General features: G+C 37.2%; 1 pseudogene; it reads left to right on the forward strand.

Moving 5' to 3' along the window:
• The first annotated feature begins 20,931 nt into the window (after nucleotides 1-20,931).
• LOC103589365 lies at nucleotides 20,932-21,792 on the forward strand (annotated as a pseudogene).
• Nucleotides 21,793-22,051: the final 259 nt, after the last annotated feature.

A 22,051-nucleotide genomic window follows, 5' to 3' on the forward strand; every position in this document is an offset into this window, starting at 1 on the left:
TTTAAAAGAGACCAATGAAGGCAGATATCAAAGGCACAGTTTTCATGTCCAGGATTGCAGCATAGGTCCCATGATCCAAATAAAACTCAGAGGTTCGTAAGAGTCCAGTGATCTCAACTTATCATACAGTAGCTCAGTGTTTTGGGGGCAGGGACTTGATTCTCTGCTCTTTCTTTATGGCACTTGGCACAATGCTTTGCACCTGGTGGGCATCCTTTAAACATTTGTCAAATGAGATGATAAGTTCAACAATTGAGTGAGCATACATGCACTGCAGTATGTACCTTATACGTGCACCACAGTATGTACCTTACAGAGAGCATGAAGCAAGTTGGCTCATGGCATGACTGTGACTAGAAGTGAGACCATCTACTCCCATTCGGGCACTCATTCCACTATACCTCAATACCACTTCTGGCTCTCTCACCACCTGCAGACCCTGGGTCCTCCCTAAAGTTTCTCCAGAGAAGATAGTCTTGTTTGCAAAACCTTAAACATCAGACACTGACCTCAAGCTGCCTGCCAACTACCAGGCTGCCTGCCTGTTGCCACAGTAGCAGGCTGTGTATCTCAAATCCATCTTAAGGAAGCAAACCATTCCAAAAAGGGTTTGAATCATAGAGGTATTGTACCTTTCCATCTTTTCCATTCTCTTGACTTTTGTCATAACAACAACACATATCCCTTAAGAAGCAGTTGACACCATTATCAGGAGAGATGTAGTGGAGAGCTTTCATTACTTTGTTGTGGGTTCCATTGTTTTATCTTGTGGACTTTTTGGCTTCTTGTGCTCCTTCAACCCTCCAGTATACCTGAATGATCCAGATGGATGCAGTCACTCCTGACATCTTGTCATCAAAGATTCATTCTTTGATCTGACAAACATTTTATTGAGCATCTGCTTTGTGCCAGGCATCGTTAAGAAAAGAAAGAACAGTGAAAAAAAAAAGAGAGAGAGACAAAAAAAAAGAGACAAAATTCTTTACCCTTGCATGGATTATATTCTGGAAGGGAGAAGTGAACACATACGTAATCCAGACAACTTCTCCAATTTTTTGCTTTTCCTTCATTCTTAATCCCTACGCTCTTAATTTCCTTCAGTCTTACATAAGAGTTAGTGGGGCTGCCTGTGTTCAGTGTGTCTCAAGACCCATGAAACCAAATGACCCGGGGAACAAAATGTAATTGCTGACATTTTATTTTAGTGTGTATGCATGTGTGTGTATGTGCGTAAATATGAAAAAACCTATGTTCAGTAAAAGCACATGCTAGAACTTGAAAACATGTTTAGATTAGGGAAAGAACACTTAAAAATCTAGTTTCTCTTATTAGTTGGTTTATTTCTGTGGTCATATCCTTTTCCTTCAGGAAGACACTTCAAAACTTAGGTAAAGTTCCCTGCCTGCTATGTACCCAGTTGAATTAGATAACATGTTTTCTATTTACAGTCCTTCCCCACATTAGTACCTGGGACTGGGGAAGATTTAAGCTGAAATTGTGGTTGGATTCCTCAGCTAAGAGATGGTAATTAATATCTTAAGAATGATCACACTCTTCCTAAGGGAGTGAGTGTACAGAGTGAGATGAACAGCAACATGGGAGGGCACAGGAAAGAGATCCCCAAAGAGACTGAGAAGAGTATGTGGAATAGAATCAAAGTGGAGACACTTCTAAGTGTTCACTCTATCAAATGCTGAAGAGGTGTCAAGAAAGCTCCATGGCAAATGAGTCCATCGAATTTAGCAGACACTGAGAAGAGTATGTGGAATAGAATCAAAGTGGAGACACTTCTAAGTGTTCACTCTATCAAACGCTGAAGAGGTGTCAAGAAAGCTCCATGGCAAATGAGTCCATTGAATTTAGCAGACGTCCCCACATTAGTACCTGGGACTGGGGAAGATTTAAGCTGAAATTGTGGTTGGATTCCTCAGCTAAGAGATGGTAATTAATATCTTAAGAATGATCACACTCTTCCTAAGAGAGTGAGTGTACAGAGTGAGATGAACAGCAACATGGGAGGGCACAGGAAAGAGATCCCCAAAGAGACTGAGAAGAGTATGTGGAATAGAATCAAAGTGGAGACACTTCTAAGTGTTCACTCTATCAAATGCTGAAGAGGTGTCAAGAAAGCTCCATGGCAAATGAGTCCATCGAATTTAGCAGACATTTCAAGTAAGAGGGCCAAGGACCTCTGAAATAAGCAAGCAAAACACAAGGAAAGGAACCACAAGAAGAACTGGCTAAAAAAACATAGGAGGGAAAGGTTAGAGCCATGCTTAATGCCTGGTGTAACATTTCCAATATCTGTGAATAGGTTGTTTTTGTTCTTCTGCTTGGTGGTTCAATGAGATCAGAGAGATGGCGCTCACATTTGCGAGCACTCCTTTGATGTAGCCCATTTCTGTGGGAAATCCATTTCTGAGAGAAGACTCTGTTGTGCTCTGTTGAAAATCAGCCTCCAGGAAACTCATATGGGAATTCTAAGGAGAAAGGAAAAGCTTCTAGGGAGATGTTTTGAAATCCTTTGAGCTGCATATAATCAGTGCGAACTTTACATGTATATTGACTGTACATTAAGAGCACTTTATGCAGTAAAGACCTCAAAGGCACTAGTCCATTATGAGAACAAACAGCAATTTAAAGCAATATTTTCCCAGAAAAAAAAATCAGTAGGAACAAAGATGCCAGGGTTGGGGCTTTTATTCCCCTGTTCATTTGTGAGAAAATGTGCTTCTGATTGATATCTACCAAAGACTATGTTCAGCATAGCATATTTTTGATGGTTAATGAATGTTCAGAATAGTAATTTAAAACATTTGGGGTGGTGCCTCCAGGCACTTTTTCCAATACCTCTTTTATTCTTTCCAATATCTTGAACATGAAGACTGAGAATGAAAATAATTTCAGTCACTCTGCTTTGCTCCCTTTCCCTGAGTCTGAGTGATCGTGCTCTGTGCCCCAGCAAGACTTTCTGTCCTCATGACTTTGCTGCTGTTGTTGTTAGAACAGGGCTAGAACTTCTTTGTGAAAGGCAAGAGTATGCCATCCTGTTAGAAGACAGGACCTATGATGAGTCTAATATTCCTCTTTTTGCATGTTTTTCTTGGAATTCTTCTACTGAAGCAATTTGTTCATAGAAATATGGAATGAATGGCTTTAGAGAAAAAAACTCAGTTTCTAATTCAGATCAATGTACTGAAATGAAAAGATTATTTTTCCCTATTTGCACATATTCTTTATTCTTGATTTTTGTATGTGATTTTATCAGTCATGCATTTGGTGTTGGTAGCATTTGGTAGCAAAACACCACACAGACAAGATGCTACTGAGGACTATCAGACCATGACAACTTAACAGCATCTTGGTAATGTGTCCAGCTTATATCTACTCAGATTTGTTTACAGCATAATTTCAAATGCTGTTTAGAAAAATAAAAACAAGAAACCACACCATTTTATAACAGACCACTAATTTCAGGCTTCATTTACAAACGAGTAATGCTCTACTGTTAAATAAACATTAAAGAGCTTTCTATTATCCTCTGTTGTGGTTGAAAAATACTGATCATGTAATAACCCAGATAATATATTCGTGTTAAATTAGATAAAGACATTTAGTAAGAAAAATGTGTGATAAAATGTGTCAGAATACATCACTGCTTAGCACTGAAATACAAAGACATTTAGTAAGAAAAATGTGTGATAAAATGTGTCAGAATACATCACTGCTTAGCACTCAGTGCTAATATGTTACCTCTTTTAGATATCACAACAGTATTTCAGATAGTGTACAATTTTTCATAGACATAGTTACTAAACAGCATGAGATTTTAAGCATGTGAGAATCCTTGAAAGCTGCATAGCTTTCTCTTTTACTCTGGTTTCTGTTTTACTATCAGGAAACCTAAAGAATAGTGAGTATTAATAATAAGATGACATTTCTGGAGGTGTATTGTGGACCTTCAAATATTTGTGTGTATATTATCTCTGATCCTTACAGTAATACCATTTCCATTGCACAGATTAGAAGACTGAGCTGCAAGAATTAAGTAACTTGATCAAGAGTATGTAACTCATAGTGATAGGAGTTTCAAACGCAAGTCCATCTGTCTTTAAATTTAGACCCTCTCCACTGTGCTAATTACATCAGAATCTCTAGGGGTGGGCCCCAGGTATTTATGTTCTTTAGAAGATCCCTTTGGAGAATCTAACCTAGAGCGTTGGTCAGAAAAAGCTACATTTGTACCATTTTGTCTTTCATGAGAGCAAGTAAAGAAATCAGATTTAATACATGGTTTATCTGTGGGGATGAGGAGGTACAGACTGGCAAAATAGGATTCTTCATGTTGCATTATCTTCAGGTTTCTATTTGAAGTTGCTTCATTCCTTCCAAGGAGAAGAGATATATGATGTGAGTCTATATGTGTGTGTATGTGGCCTTTTGTCATGTGTCTTTTTTTCATGTCCTTAAGAATAGAAAGCTGTTAAAAATGGCAGATATGCCAATGAAATATTTCTATGGAAAAAATATGTGGGAAATGTTGTGCAAAACAGTGTGCCCCTTGATAATAAGGGCCAAGAAAAAAGGATTGAAGTATTATAGTATAGAATATAATGTTGAATAGGTTGTGTGTGTGTGAAATCTCTGAGTTCATTATTTTATAAACCTAAAAAAAATTAGTTAAGAGCCGAGGTCACTAGATTTCACAACCGAATGTTTACTCTCCCAGCTCTTTAACCAGAGGTGGTAGAAGGCCATTTTTTCGGGGTGGGGGTGGGGTGGGGTGGATGAGTGAGTGGTGGTGATAAAGCAGGATTTACTTATTCTTTTCTCACCTAACATCCTTGGTATTTGAAGTTTAGGTCAAATCACATTGCCCGAGAATATGGCTTGTCTTAAATATATCACAGATTGTCAGCAAAGGTGATTCCCCATCTGGAATGTTTAGGTTTTTTTTTTCTTTACTTGATGTGGTTTTCATAGTAGTGGGAAATCCTTTCCATTCTTCTCTGCTGCTCAGTGAGGCTGGTTAACCCTCAAAATAATCCTGTTGACATCTTTGTTTACTATGCAACTTGGTTGTACTCCTGCAAATCAAACCTTATCCCACCCCCCCATTTATGGCTTTGGTACCATGGTTCTTTGTGGATCCTTGGGAATTTAGCTATCACAACTATAACAGAAGGCTATCTGGTCTCAAACAATCAATACCCACCAGTACAGTTTGCTTGGAGGTTCCTAACTGTGTTATAATGTTAATTTATTTGTAGTTTTGAGGTAGGATGATGCTTCAAGTCACCAAGTAAAGCTAATAGAATCTAACATTTTCTTATCTCCATTTTCATTGTTTTCACTAACTGTTGGTGCAAGGAGATTCTGAAATTTCTGGTTGTTTGAGTGCATATTCTTTTTGTTATACAATTGGGAAGCATTACTACCAATAGTTAATTTGCCCTTAGAAAGAGTTTCCAAAAGTAGACATATACAGATTTTACCGGATGAATGGAATTTGTTCTCTGTCTTTAACTGGTGTAGAGTTTAGAAAAGGACATGGTCATTAGTAGGACTGGAGTTAGAAACATGGTTAATCAGAGAAGTGTTGGCTGAGGAGTTACAAGCTAATTTAGGGTTCCTCCACTTTTTGAACCAGATCACTCTTTGTTTCTAATAATTGCAGGGTGAATGGAAATTTTAGGATATTGAACAGTTCCACATGATCTCTTATTCACTAAAAAAACACAATGCTCACAAAGTATTTGTGCAATCCTCCAATATCTTCCAGCTTCCTCCTTGAAGGTAAATCTTATCAATAAATCCAAGGATTTGGAGACTTGAAATTGGTGTTCTCCCTTAGTGATGGGACACAGAAAGGGGTCTCACAAACACATCTCTAGCCAGTTGACCAGTTTTCCCTTCAGCAAGGGAGAAGGGAAATCCCAGACCTTTTATGATGTTCTTGGTGTCAGAGGAATGGGCTATTGGGAATCATTTTAACTACTACCTAACTAATTGTGACTTCAACCTACAAAGTCTTTTATGATTTTTTTGGGGGGATATAAAGGTCTAAGTTTTTCTGTTACATATTTAGGAAGAAATAGAGATAAAGTAGGCAGAATTTCTATACAATGAATTTCATAGCAGGGTATTTGAAAATATGATTTCTTTCTTTTCAAAGTAAGCATGTGGATATTTTATAAGAAAGGGCACCTTGGCCTTTCTTCTTCTTTGCTTAGAAAAATGGTTATAACATTACTCTCCTGTATTCCCACAGGAAGAGAAAAGCAATACAAGAATAATGCTAATGGGATTTCAAGCCCCATGGGCACCAGAGGATAGTGCCATTTATAGATGAGCTCACCCTTGGAAGCAATGGGGGGAAAAGCTGGTATGAAGGGGAGGGGTATGAATAGATCAGGACAGGGAGAAGCAGAAACTGCAGCCAGGGTCAGAGAGACCCACTAAGATTGTTCCCAAGACACCTTTTCATGCTTCATGACTATTTGCCTTCCCCTTCCAACATTCTGAGTTCTCTCACAGGCATAGAATCCCAAGAAACTCATCAGAAACATAACTTAAATAAGACACAGGATTCATGCAATGCCTTTAAGGTCCCTGTGTCTGCTTTTCATGGGCTTTTCTGTTTGCTTTCCATTTGGCCTACTTGATTCCCTTTATATTCTGGGCACGTAGAGCAATGCATATTTTTGTCATGGGCCTGTTCTATCTATATTTGAGTTTGCAGGAGGGCATGCCATTTAGACAAGTTTTACTTAGTAATAGTGAAGGAAAGAAAGACGACTTTGTGTTTGAAGTAGTAGCCTTGTTTCAATGACATTTAAAAGATGGATGTTCACCATCATGCATCTTTCCAGGCTAAGAATCCAGTATATCTTGAGAAGATGAATGGATTGGAGAAGCTGGTTAATACATTATCTTTGTTTTGCTCCTGGCTAGAAAGGGAGAAATGTTACGATGGCCAATAGGTTGTCTTGCTCTTGTTTTTATGCTGATGTAAAGCATCCAATATGCTGAACACTAAGAATTTCCTGTGGTCCTTTAGTTCCTGGAGGAAACTAAAAAATAAAATGGAGAGAATGAATGAAATATAACCCAGCATTCTCTAATTTATTTCCCTCCTTCCTGAATAAATCAGAAATCTCTTTTCTGGTGCCCTAAGACATAAAGATTCCTGATACCTTGTTTCTTGCCTTTGGATGGGGCTCCGTGGGGCTGGAATAGTGTGTTTGTGGCTTAATTTCTTGGCTTTTTCTCAGAGGCCATTTGACCTGGGAGTTTAGAGATTAGAAAACAGAACTGATTTGCCAGAGGGAATTCTCTCACAAGGATAGGACTGTGAATTATAATCATTTATATCTGGTCAGAATAAAAGGGCGGGGGGATTTTGAGCTAGTCTGTCTTGCTTTTAGAAGCTGTAGAAGAAATGAATAGCTAACAGGTTGTAACCATGATGATGATGATAAAGTGATTATGTGACTTGTGCTTTCAGAACAATTTAGAGTAAAATTTGGGAAAATATTTTAGCAGTATATGAAAGTGTTAGGACCATTTAAAACATTCGTTTCATCTCCCTGTCCAAGGCATGCTATTGATACAAAATGGGGGCGGGGGGAAGATATATCAGTTAGGTTAAAATCTTTTGAAAATAACAATAAAAACAACTCAAACTGGCATAGACAACAAAGGGTATCAGCTCTTTAGATCAGCTCTTTAGAAGGCTAAAAGTAGGGCGAGCTTTAAAAGGTAGTATTTGATCCAGAGTCATTAGGATTCTGACTTACTGTTCATGGTTCTCTTGACTCTACCCTCCTTGGTATTTTGGCATCATTCAGAGTGTGGCTGTCTTCATGGTAGCAAAGGGCTGCAGCAGTTCCAGGCTTCCTGTCCATAAATGGCCCTGTCCAAACAAGATGAGTATGCCCTTGTTCCTTCATTTCTAGAGAGGGCCTGAGATTCATTCTGATCAGTCCACTTGGCTGGCTTAGATTAGGTCACATGTTCACCCCTGGAGGTGAGGGATGGGGTCAGCGTTTCCAGAGTCACAGAGTCTCAAATATAAATGGGGAATATCAGAAAGGGCTGAATGGATTGTCAGACTCAGCTCACAAGTGTCCATGATGGTGCACTGCCATACAGTTCTTCTACGTTTCATAGGTCAAGGAAGGAGCATTTCACATCCACTTCCTTCCCATCAGTTCCTGTCAGGACATCTTTCTGATGATTGTCAACACACCATTATCTATTCAGTTCTTCAAAATACCCAGAAAAGCCAAATCCCCTGCTTTATGTTAGAAGGCAGTATGATATTTCATAGCTAATGCATTTACCATTTTTTCCCCTTTAACTCTTTGTGCCATTTAATCCCATTTTTTTTTCTTACTTAATAGTCCCTGGAAAGAAATAATAGCTGACCTAGCTATTCTGTATGATATTCCTAACTCTGTTTTCAGTGTTTTACTATCATTTTAATAACTTTGCTTCCTGACGTCCTAGTAAGGTAAATGCCCTTGTTTCCTGTGGTCTCTAGCTTGCTGATTTGAGGCGGGTTTAACTGATTTATTCAAGATCATACTCTGAGTTATAGGAGAGAGGTGTTATTAATGGCTACAGCTCCAAAGTTGTAGGAGTTGGCAAACTGCAGCCCATGGGCCACATCTGGCCTATGGCCTGTTTCTGTAAATAAAGTTTTATTGGAACACAGCCACATTCTTTCATTTATATACGCCTATGACTGCTTTCAGTACTATAACAGCAGAGTTGAGTAATTGTGGCAGATACTATATGGCTTTAACACCTAAAACATTTACTATCTTGCCATTTACATGAAAAGTTTATTGACCCCTGGATTGAATGAGCCACATTCTTCACTTTGAAAACTGAAAGGTTTTACAGCTAGATATCACATTCTTCCCAAGATTTTCTGTTTAGAAGTTGTCTTTCCAAGTGACAAAGAATATTAGAGGTAGAAACAATCTGAGATGGATCTAGTCTTTTATTCAACAGAAGAGAGACTGAACCTCAGAGATGACCACTGATTTAAACAAGTTTCCTCAGCATATTAGAGGTAGACCAGAGTGCTCTTTATTTTCTATACCCAGCCTCGTGTATTGGAAGAGTACTTAAACATATTACTACGGAGCACAGCACAAGGCCTGAAGTTAATTTTTTTAAACATTTTTAAAATTTATTTAATTGAAACATGATTGATTATACATATTTATGACTATCAGTATTTGTGTTCAGTATGTGATGATCAAATCAATATTATCAGCATGTTCATCATTACAAATCATAATTCTTCCTTGTCTCCCTTACCCAATTTCTCCCTAACCCCCCTTTCCTTCCCCCTCCTCCTTTCCCAAATCTAGTAACCATATATCTGTTCTCTCCTTCTGAAAGTTCAATGGATGAGCTTGGAGAAAATTATGTTAAGTGAAATAAACCAGGCACAGAAAGAGAAATACTGCATGTCCTCACTTGTATTTGGGAACTAAGAAAGAGAGAGAGAAAGAGAGAAAAAGAAAGGTCTGAAGTATTTCAAGAATGTTGAGAGGAGTGGGGAAGCTCTGCCACTTACCAGTCTGGGCAAGTTATTTAACCTGGCTGCACCCCGTTTCTTCATCTGTAGAATGAAAGTAAAAACATGTCCCCTGGGGTTATGCTGTGAGCAAGACTCTCAACAAAGGACATAGGGAATATCTCAAGAAATGTTAGGAATTTTGGTGCTGCTGCTATCATCATCATCATCATCAGCAGCAGCAGCAGCAGCAGAGTCCGCAGCAGCAGGTGACATGAGTGCCCGTCCTTGCTGCTGTTCTGCCTGTCTTAGAGGAAGGGGCCCGCCCTCCCTTTCCAGGACTAGCTGCTTCAGCTGGAAACTGGATCATCTCCCTCATGCCTGCTCAAGGACCTTAATCTGTCAGTTGCCTCATCTTTCCTGCATCTTCTATTGCCTCCTTTCCATGGCTCCTTCAAATTATTAACAAAGTAGCCAAGTCTTAAATGTTGTAGTAAAGACATTGCCGTCACCAGTGTCTTCTTGATAGACTATTTCTCTTCCCCTTCCTTTCATTGCCCCAGTGGTTCAGGTCTCACTGCTTTTACTCCCTCAAGTTCCATTCTACATTCAGTTCTTTTAAAACTGGGGTCACAGACAAATCTGTGGGACTATATATAGTCTTCATCTGTCCCAATCTTATGTAGCATTAAGACTGCTGACACCACACTTCATGGGAGATTCTTTTCCCTGTGTTTTTGAACTGTGATCCTATGTTGCTTCTCTTCCCACCTCCCGATGAGCCTCACTCCCAAATTCTTCCTTCTCTGCTCTCTTGTACGTAGCAGGTTAAACAGGTCCTGTACTTAGAAGCTCTGCTTAGCAATCTCATGCTTGGGCCTGGCTTCAGCGACGGTCTGTGGAGCTGATGAATGTCTCCATCTGAATGTAGCAGTAGCATTTATACCCTCCACCCTCCTCCCAAATTACTCACTTATTTGACTCTTTATCTTCCTGCTCTTCATTCTTGTGATGTTCTAAGAACCAGTATATACCACATGCTCATTATCAACCAGGTTCTGTGCTGAGAGCTTTAATAGCAGGAGAGCACTAAAAAATTTTTTTTCAATTATTTAACTTTTTAAAAAATTAACAAAAATTTACAAAGTAAATACATTCAGGAAAGCAGCACCCAGATCACAAAAGAACATCGCCAGCATTTTAGGAGCTTTCTTAGTGCTCTTTCCACTTACTAACCCTCTACCCAAGGATAATCATTATCCGGACTTTTAAAGACATTGTTTAGTTTAGCTATTTTCTGTATGCTATTTAAATGGAGTTATACAATATGTACTGTTTGGTGTCTGGCTTCTTTCCTCAATATTATGTTTGTGAGATTTGCCCGTCTCTTTGTGTGTGGTTGTTGATTGCTCATGCTTATTACTGCGTAGTGTTCCATTGTGTGAATACACTACAATTTATGTATCTATTTTTCTGTAGCTGGGAATCTGGATTATTTTTATTTTTTTTTATTACAAGTAGGACTGCTATAAAATTCTCATATGTATCATTCAGTACCCATATGTATATGTTTCTGTTGGTACATTCCTGTGAGTGAAACTGTTAGGTCATAAGCTATACATACAGTCAATTTAGTAGATATTGACAGTTTTCCAAAATAGTACTATCAGTTTATTTTCCTATGACCAGTATATGAGAGTTCTTGTTCATGCAGGATATATTCTAAGTATCAAAACAGTTCTATGACAGTTATTATTTTATTTTTATTTTACATTTAAATAAAATCTTAGTGTTAGACAAGATAAATGAGCAAGGTCATGTGCTATTGATTTACCCGGGCAGTCTGACCACATACTCTTTACCTATCCTGTCCTCCTCCTCTAGGTTAAGGATGTCATCATATAACAGATGGTCCTCTACTTTGTAACTTCCGAAGTTCATTTGGATAAAGCTTAATGCCAGCCCAATGTATGTCACCTCCTATTGTGGCCAACAGATGGCACTAAAAGTAGTTTGGAACTTGTCACTTGGAGCTTTTGAACAAGTGAACACAGGTATAGCCTCTTAGAACCAGTCTTTATACTGGTCTGAGTCAGACTGAAACTAGGAACATTGGGATCATTCCTCTCTCTCTCCCCACTCTGCTGGATCCCAAATCCCATTGATTTTGTTCAGAAATAATTCCTGGATATGCATCCCCCTCCATTCTCTCCTTCCTTAGTGTTCCCGTTACCCTGTCTTCCTGTGTCTTTTTAACACTCATCACAGGTGGCTACTTACATGCCTGTGTCTCTTTAGGGCAGAGGCTGGGTCGTACTCCTTGTGTCCCAGGTGTCTGACATACTGCCTGGCACAAGGAAGGTGCTCATGTTTGGGGACCAAATAAAGTTCTCCTGTCAGAAGCCCAGAGGTTCACAATGACTATTCTTTCCTGGGGTCACGTAAACTCAAAGGGTACTTAACTGGCCCTGTCTGCTCTGAATGGCCTTGTATCATGCTCTGTCCCATGGGGGGAAGGGGCTCATTATGACACAGGTCCCCCGGCCAATGGTGTGGCTCATTTGTGCATTCCATCTTCCTTCCTCTGAGGATCAAAGGTAGGAGATGACCCAAGCCACAAGATCATTTCTTTTAATAAAAACGAGAGGTTGGTGAAGCAATCCTGGTGGCAAACTGCAGGCCATGAGCAAGCTGTCTATTTACCCCGGTTCAAATCCAATTGCTGGTAATTAAGGATTGGGAATGGGGTTAGGTCAGTCTGAGATCAGGAAGCAGAACTGTCAAGGACCAATTGATCCCTGAATGAGAAAAAAAAGATTCCCAGTTGGGCTATTTGTGGGCTAGGGGTTTGTTTTTAATCATAGTTTTTACATACTTGTAAGAGGGTAGATACAAACATTTTATTTTATTTATTTATTTATTTATTTTTTATTATTTTTATTTTGTCAATATACAATGTAGTTGATTATTATGTCCCATCACCGAAACCTCCCTCCCTCCTCCCTCTCCCCCCTCCCACCCAAGTGTGTCCCCTCCATTTGCTTGTTGAAAGAACTTCAAAAAAAAAATTGTGGTTGTTATTCTATTTTGAAAAAAATGTTAATAATCCAGAAATATATTTGAGTCATAATTTGTTTGGTTTTTAATAAAATTCGTGTAAATAGGACCTATATTTAGTAAAAAAAAAAAAAAAAAAAAAAAAACAACAAAAGGGTTAAAATAATATGTTAGCTGACAGGCAGAAGAATAAGAAAGATGTTGAATGAGATAAAAAATTAACGGCTGAATAACTCACTTTAATTAGCTATTAAAGATTGAAGTATTTCAGCATTTGTGGCATCAATAGTGCAAAAAGAATAATTGATGATGAATCACGTTCTCAGAAGACAGAAAAATGACAAATGTATGAATTCTTCAAAAGAAATTATTATAAGTGAGTGATAAAGAGTGGAGATAATTCATATATGATATTTCTGAACAGGAAACTAAAACAAATTGTATATGATGATAATCACAGATTAATCAATAACGAGTTAACAAAGTATATTTCAAAGTATCTGTTATAAAAATGCAAATTGGAAAAAAACTATATTTTAAAAAATGAACTGAAAAAGTAAAAACCCATCCTTCGTGCATCAGAAAAAACATATATATTAGTCTTTAAGAATACTTAATTTCCTTTACTGTCTGGAGTATGAAAGAAGGCAAACATAAAAGACCTTAAAGATATAGACCATGAAGTAGAAAAAAAAAATATTGTTAAATGAAGAATTTATGGTATAATAAGACTGGTTTGGCGTTCCAGTCATTTAAGCCTATAATTAATTAAGGTGAACAATTAAGGGTGTAATAATTTTGCAAGAATTTTCTTTATATAAAATAGAAGAATAGGAACACATAAGTTAGTAAGAGTAGAAGTAAATAGAAGTGAAGCAGTATCCTTACCTTATCTATTAGTAAATAGCTAGAATTTATTGATTTAGTTATTATAGAAAAAATAGTCATATAGCCACTAAAACAGAAGTATTTTTCCTTGTTTTCTGAAATAAAAAGAAAAGTAAAAACAAAAAAACAAGAAACAGAGAGCACAAATTATCCTAAAGGAAACAACCATGAAAATGTCTTCTAGGTGAAGGAATAAATCATTGCTCGCTCCCAACGAGCTCTGTATGTTTCTCTTAAATATCACAGTCTCTCTCTTCTGTTATAGATAATATCTCTTATAACACCTACATGTCATTATTTCTTCGTTTTTTCTTGTTTTTCTATGTACTTTACAGCCTAAGCATGCATTCCTAAGTCTTATATTTTAGCTTTGCTCGGTTTTAATTTTATATAAATGGAACCACCCAGTAAATATTTTGTATATCTTTTATGAAGTTTATGCAGGTTATTATTTGTGTCTCTCTTAGGCTCATTTTACGTTCTGAATAACGCACCATGGTACAAACACATTAAGTTTCTTTGCCAACCAATGATGATGGGCATCGAGAAGGATCAGTTATGAATAAAATGTTTATCAACATTTGTGTATATGAAATTTCACACGTTTAGAATGCTGATTTCTGCATCTAAGAATCAAATTCCTAATTCATATGGTACTAAAATCTTCCAACAGTAGTAGATATTGTAAAAGACCTCTGAAATGCCTATAGCAATTAAAAACACTAGCGCAATATAAGAATCTGCATTGCTTGACATCTTTACTAATACTTGGTATGCCTTTTGTAATTTTAGGCATGCATTACATATATTATAGTGATTCTTTGTGATTTGAATTGGCATTTTCCTGGTAACTAATAATAATGAGATTGAATCAAATTTTCATATACATATGGCCTATTTGGATATTCTTTTTGAAAAATTAAAGACCTTTGTTTATTATGTACTCAATTGTCTGCACTATTTTATTAATATGTAGGAAGTCTTTATGTACATTAGATGTAATTCTTTTCTATGTTAACATCTTGAAAATATTATCTCCTTTATAAAAAATATACTATTGATGTATTTTTGAAGGACAAATGTCTTTATTTTAATGTAATCCAAATGATCAAACATTTAATTAAAGGTTACTGCTGTCTGTGGTTTAAAAAATCTTTGACCATTGTATGTTTATGAACATATTCATCTTATTTATGTTTTTCATATTTGGATATAAAATCCATTTAGAATTGTTTTTTAGTTATAGGTAAAATAGGAGGTATTGCATACTTTTTTCAACTTTATTATAAGAAGTTGGCATAAAACTAACAGTACTTATTTAAAGTATACAGTCTGATGTGTTTTGACATTTGTGCATGTCTGTGAAACCATTACTCTAACTAATCTGTCACTTCCCAGAGTTTCCTCATGTGCATTCCTCCTTCTACATCTCCAGAGGACCAATGCTCTGCTTGCTTTCACTAGCAATGAGTTTGCATTTTCTTGAATTTTATGCAACTGTAGTGATAAAATAGTTAATTGTATTTTGGGTCTAGTTTCTTTCACTTACCTTAAATACTTTTAGATTTATTAATGAATAGTTTTTTGTTGTTGTTGCTAAATAGCGTTCCATTCTATGGATATGCTACAATTTGTTTATTCATTCATTTGTCCATGGATATATGTGTTCTCTCCAGTTTGGGGGTATGACAAATAAACTTGCTATGAATATCCATTGGAAAATGTTCATGGGACCTCTGCTTTCATTTGAGGGTACATACCTAGGGCTAAACTGGGTGGGTCGTAGTGTAGAATGGATCAAACTTGAGAATATCTCTGCAGTTCGGTATGGGCCCTTGTATACTTAAGAAAGATGTTGGGTAGCTCTGCTATTCCTCAGCTAAAGTGGGGCCACTCTGGGTAAGATTACTGGGGTTGTGGATTGATTCCTGCACCCCCAAGAGAAACACTGGGTCACTCTGCAGTTCCTTAGATGAAGTGTGTTGTCCCGTGCAAAGTTGTTTGTGTGGTGGGTGGGTCCCTGTGCCCCCAAGAGAGATACTTGATAACTTTCCAGCTCCTCAGCTAAAATACATCACCCCACACAAGGTCCCTGAGGTTGTTCTTTGGCCTCTGTACCCCCCAAATTGATAATGTTTTGCTTTCCAGCTCCTAGCTTGGGTGGGTGGCACAGGAAAGCTCACTGTATGTTCAGATGGGACTCCGTTGCTGAGAGAGGCATGTGGAAGCTTCACAGTTTCCCAGGCAGTGTGTGTGATTCTGGGTGGGTTTGCTGGAGCAGTGGCAAAATTCTGTGCCCCTGGGAGAGGTGCAAAGGCACTCTGCTAAAGGGAACAGAGCCAGCAGCCATGCTATGAGGCTCCAATTGGTTGGCTTTCTGTCTCTGGATTCCATGTCCACTTGTTCTCTCTGTCCTATGGGTGGCCTCTGCACTGCACTGGACCGTCTGTTTCCAGGGTAATGGGCACTATATGGGCTTGAGACCTGGAATCCCAACTTGACAAAGGGGAATTAGAGGTTTGGAGATGCAGTGCTATCAGATGCACTGAGATCCCAATATGGCAAAATGTTGTGGCAGCCCAGGACTCAAGGTGGTGGGTGGGCTCAGTATGAACTCCCTCTCTGAGTTAATGTAGTCATGTGGGCTTCGAACAGCTCCCCACACTGGTATCACTGTCTGCAATGGCCAAGCAGCTCACTTATATCTTGGACTACAGATGTCCTTGGCACAATACATGCTTACCTTTTCCCTGCAGGCAGAAGTTCCTCCTGGTTTCATGATTAGGACAACTTCAAAAAAGAAAAGATTATGATAGCTACAGTGTTCTCACCTTCATGATAAGAATGATTTTTTAAAAATAATTAGTAATAATAATATATTTATGGGGGAATTAGCCTCCCTTCTGAAACTAGAAAACACTCCCCCTAAATCAACAACCCTTTTCCTATAAAAAACCTCAAAGGCTGTATTAACCACTCTTTTATGTTTCATTAAATCATAGGTAGAAGTATTCTAAATACTCATGATGGGGAAAGTACAGAAAACATGAATTAGTGTAACTCAGTTTTATGTAAAATGGCACGTGTTTGGTATAAACACAAATTATAACCAAACAAAACAAAACTTCTATTACCCAACCCACACTGAAGCACAGAAGACAAGATTGTTAATTGGGAGTCGTCCAGCATGCGTTGTTCAAAACTGACAATGACCAGAGATGATTTCTAGATGTAAGAAATAGTTAGAAAGGATTTCTAGAAGTAAGGGAAAAAGTCCATAGGTGCCAGGTAGATATCTCAAGAATGTTAAAGTCAGATCTTGTTGGGAAGGACAATTCATTTCCTCATATCTCTTTCAATTTTATGAAATTAAATTATGAGTCCCTGAATGTAATGGAAATACTGTCTTGGAAATGGGAATGACCTTTCCCCAGAATTGAGGCGTTCAATTATAGGTGTCATTCATGTCTGAATAAATATTCTATACCTTTTGATGTCATCCTTTGACCTCTCTTTTGTCATCTCAAGTGTTATGGGCAGCCCAAGTTCGAAACTTATGCTTCTAAAATCTATGGAGAAAACTGGAATCACTGAGATTGAGAAATGGAAGGCCAGGGACCCTTTCAATGTTTCATATATGACTTCCTCATACAAATGAAAATTATCATGGGGGGTTAGTAAAATTTGGGGCCTGTAGAAAAGGTAGCATTATCACTCCTCTATTCCTCAGGAGAATTGCATCATAGTCACTGCCCAAGTGCTGATATTATTTTTATTCTGTATTTGCCTCTAGGAGTGGATTTATCTGCACATTTTGCTACTCTAGTCTAATCAGGTATATGCACATCACACGGTTGGAAAATTAGCGTGAGAGTATATTTTCCCTGAGGTGTTTATGAGATTCAGAGAGAAATACGTAGGTAAGATCTAAAGGGAATATGGGGAACTGAATTTGTTACTGTACATAAGTTGTTATCACTTAGTAAATTTCAGCTGTGAGTAGATATTCTAAAGAGGAGATTAATATTTTATATAGGATTTTACCTAGGACATGAGGCATTACAAAAATAAGTACTGAATTCTCCTTTGACTAGCAGGTTTTTGCCCTTTCTTTTCTTCCCTCATCAACAGTAAAATTCTTCAAATCTTCAACTAGGACAGGTACGTATCGTTGCTCTGGTCAATATAGGAACTACGAGCTGTAATAAAAAGCAAACAAAGATTATTTATCTAGACACTAATATTCTTAGCATTTTTCCTAGTTTGGTTTTCCACTTTTGATGTACAGTCCTTAAGGAAGTACAGGAGTTATGGACTATGTTTTGGTTCATTTACACTTGGACCTCTGTGATGCCTCTGAAAGCAATTTTGCACAACTTATCAAGGGAAGATAATCTATCCTATAGTCATCCTAAATCAGCAAAAAGTTCAACCAGTAAATTGGGTGGAATAGGGTTCTATGGAGTATTTGAAAAAAATTTCCTTAATAGATTTGTCTCTCTAAACTATACTATAAATACATAAACACTCCACAGATGTTCACCTCTTGGTGGAATTGACAGCACACAAGGAGGCCAAGAGGTCAAAACTGAAGTTTTCATAAGGAATTATATAATAAAATTTGAGGCTTTTGAGTCTTTTCCAAGTATGAGATACTAGGGAAGTGGTGTACAAATAATCTCCATGAGAGTAGCAATCAGTTTTCCTTAGGAATGAAGTTGTCCTCAGAACAAAGTTTCATTCAGGTGGCTCAGAGTCATAGACCGACACTAGCTCTTTCACAGCTAATAGAAAATATCAAAGAAAATGATCCAGGAAGTGTGAAATAATTAGTGATGGACAGGTGATAAGGTAGTGTCTCTGGAGACTAAGAGGTTTTTTTTTTTTTTTTCAGTACCAAGGTGAAAAAATTCATATGTATAAACTAATCACTGAAAAGAGTGTGATTCAACAAATTTTTCAAATGATGATTTTATGTTTATGGGTGTGTGTTAGTGTGTGTGTGTCTGTGTGTGTGTGTTTGTGTGTGTCTGTGTTTGTGTTGGGATGGCAGTGGAACAGTTAAAATTAAGGAGGTAAGGGTGAGTGAGAGGAAAAGTAATAACTAAAAACAATAATTAGGTCAGTCCAGAGAATCAACATGTGGTTTCTACCTATGAAGATTCAGAGAGCATCTGTGAGTTACACTGATGACAAAGATACTTATCAGTGATCACAGATTTACTACAGATCTGGGTTACCTACAGAAAGAAAATGATTAGAGCATCAGAGAAGTGGGGATTTCTATTAATCTGTCTTTAATAGAAATAATCCTGGAGCTCTAACTTCTGCATATATGTACAACTCACGACATTTAGGAGGAGTGTGTATTGTGTTTATGTGGAAATTCAACAAATGAGTGGCAGTGTGTGTTGACAATCTCTTCTACCTGTATCTAGCTTCTTGAAATAGAATTAAATTGACTTAGAGAAATGACCAAGACTACTTATAAAAATGTGAAAAAAAGTATTATTTCACAGTTATATCATAGAGCCACAGTGCTATTAGTATGAAGGCATAAGATAATGAGTCCTCGTATAGCCAATTCATAGCGGCAAATATTCTGATGTGAAAATAGAAATGTAAAGTAAAGGATTCAAAAGAGTGCAGCCTTATTTCATGGTATAAGTAAGTTCTGCAACTTTACTATTCATCCAGCCTCTGCACAGTGCCCTTTCTATAAATGATACTTACTAAATGGATGCTGACCTTAACTAATTACTGTATTAATGATGTATCACATTCAAAATATCAGAAAAAAATAATTCTGAGAGATTATAATAGTGTTTTTTTAATGGGAATTGCAAGCAAATGTGTAACTTGCAACATACACAAACACTTCCATACTAGAGTGAATGAAACTGAGGAATAGGAAATTGAGCTATGTAATAATATCTAAGGGTCACTTCTATAGAAAAAGGTAGTTAAAGAAGGTATAAAGCAGGAAAGAGATACATTAGGTCTGTGAAAATATAAACACACTTTCATAAAAAAGATGATTTAAAATATTTTGAGTTTATTTCTTATTAAGATGCATTTATGCATCACTTTGTTCAGGAAGACTTTTTTTTTTATTCTCTCCCAGGTTGATTTTACATGAGAATTTTGAGACATTTTATCCCAACCTATTGAAGCAAAGAATAATGAGACTCTGTGTTATGAATATCAATCATATTAATGGAAATATATGAAAGTGGTTATTTTTTAAATCAAGAAATTATATCCTATATTGAATCTTACTGAACAAATATAACTACTTTTTAATACTGTATATTGTATTTAAGTAATTTGATTCTTTGTATTGATAATTTCTGATGTGTTTTATAGAGTAATACTAAGACCACTTTTTTTCTGTATGCACTTTAACATAAAGGTATTTATTGACGAAATATTGAATAGAAAATCTTCTTGTGGAAATAGACTGTATAGCCACATGTACTATTTGGACATTACTTTATCAAAGAAAATTTTTCCGAGCTCAAAATTTGCAATTCTAAATTTTCATTAAATGATTCTATTAGTGTAGCAGTTTTATTATTTTCCTCCACAATATCTAATTTTATCTAAGTTTTTATTAGAAAGTTTCCTAGCATTTACATCTGGGTTAAAGGCAGACAGACTAAATACCTTGTCATACAACATCTATATGCCCCATATGTGTAGTTTTAAAATTTCACTTGAAATATGGCATTGACCCAGTAGACCATTGTTTTCTTGAGATTAAGGAGAATTTTTAATAAGTTCTTCTTTAATCAATACTAAGTATAGTTCCTAAAGTTCTGAGTATTCTTTCCTTTTATTTATCTTTTTATTTGTCTGCCTGACCTCTTGACTGAATGAATGAATGCTTCTGGGTAAGAACACAAAGAAGAAGATACAGGTAGTATCTCAGTTAAGTACCCCTAACTTATTATCATAGAAAATCAAACTAGTGTTGAGTGGGATAGATTTTAACTAATGATACACAAACCATATGTCCTCACATTACTACAAAGGTGTCTTCTCTCTAAAGTGAGTGTGTATAAGTCTGTTAGCTACTGTCCGTGTGTGTCTGTGGCGTGCATATGCACGTGACAGAGAGAGATGGATAGGCATAGAGACAGACAAGAAGAGAGACAGAGAGAGAAAAAGAAAGAAAAAGAGTAAAAAAAAAAGAAAGGACAGAAAAGAGAACTGAAATTGAGATAAACTCTTCTGGAAGCCTAGTATATTTTTGGGCCTACTAAATCGCCACATCAGTAAATAGGTCTGTCTGAAAAATGTCATTGGAGCCATATTCAGTTTCTGAATGTATAAATCTAGGCCAGAACACAAAAAGAACAGAGACACCCAATAGACACTGACAGACTGAATCTGAATCTTAAGCCAGTGAGCTCTAAAACGACGTGCTCAGGCTCAAGGAAACAGTCTTCATGGCATTGGTGCTGATGCTCATTGGGATCCCTGGCTTGGAACTTATGCAGTGCCAGATCAGGATTCCTTTCTGTGCCATGTACATCATTGTTCTGATGGGGAATTCCCTACTCCTAGTCATCATCAAAAATGAGCACAGACTCCATGCTTGGAGCAACAGACAATGCTCTCAGTAGCTGCATTCTACCCCAAATACTAGGAATATTTTGATTTCATCTGTCAAAGATATATTTTGATGTCTGTCTCTTGCAGATGTGGTTCATCCACACATTCCAGTGTATTGATTCAGGTACTTTGCTGGCCATGGCACTAGATTGCTATGTGGCAATCTGTTACCTTCTGAGGCATGGATCCATTTTTACCTACCAATTTCCCACTTGGATTGTGGTTGGGTTGACCCTCAGAGCAGCCCGTCTTATAGCGCCATTTCTCATCCTTATCAAATGCCGGCTGAAGTTCTACTGGACCACTGTTATCTCCAATTCATACTGTGAGCACATGGCCATTGTGAAGTTGGCAGCAGAAGATGTTCAAATCAACAAGATCCATGGTTTCTTTGTGGCTTTTAGTATACTTGGACTTGACATAATCTTTATCATACTCTCCTACATTTGGGTATTTTTAACTATCTTCAATCTACCTTAAAAAGAAGCTAGGCTTAAGGCCTTCAACACCTGCATTGCCCACGTTTGTGCTTTCCTTGAGTTTTATACCCTGAGTTTCTTCTCCCTTTTTACACACAGGTTTGGGTTTCACATTCCAACTTACATTCATATTCTTCTGTCGACTTCTTCCTACTTGTCCCACCTTTGCTCAATCATTTTGTCTATGGGGTAAAGACCAAACAGATTCGAGATTGAGTGTCCAAGAGTTTCTACTCTAAAGATGTTTCTTGATTTCTTAGTTGTCTAATTTTAAGTCATTCTGAGGAAGCATTGTTCTTAGTGAGAGTCTGTGCCTTCTTAAGTTTATTGTGTGCTGAAATATAAATTTTTAATATTGCATTCAGGACAGGAAGACTTTGACTCTTATTTAAACAATTTTGCTTGTTCTGGCTACAGCACTATTTGAAATACACAGTGTTAATGAAATTTAATTAACAGATGACATACGATAGAG

The sequence above is a fragment of the Galeopterus variegatus genome, unplaced genomic scaffold (assembly GCF_000696425.1).
Source record: "Galeopterus variegatus unplaced genomic scaffold, G_variegatus-3.0.2 Scaffold679, whole genome shotgun sequence".
Taxonomy (NCBI): Eukaryota; Metazoa; Chordata; class Mammalia; order Dermoptera; family Cynocephalidae; genus Galeopterus; species Galeopterus variegatus.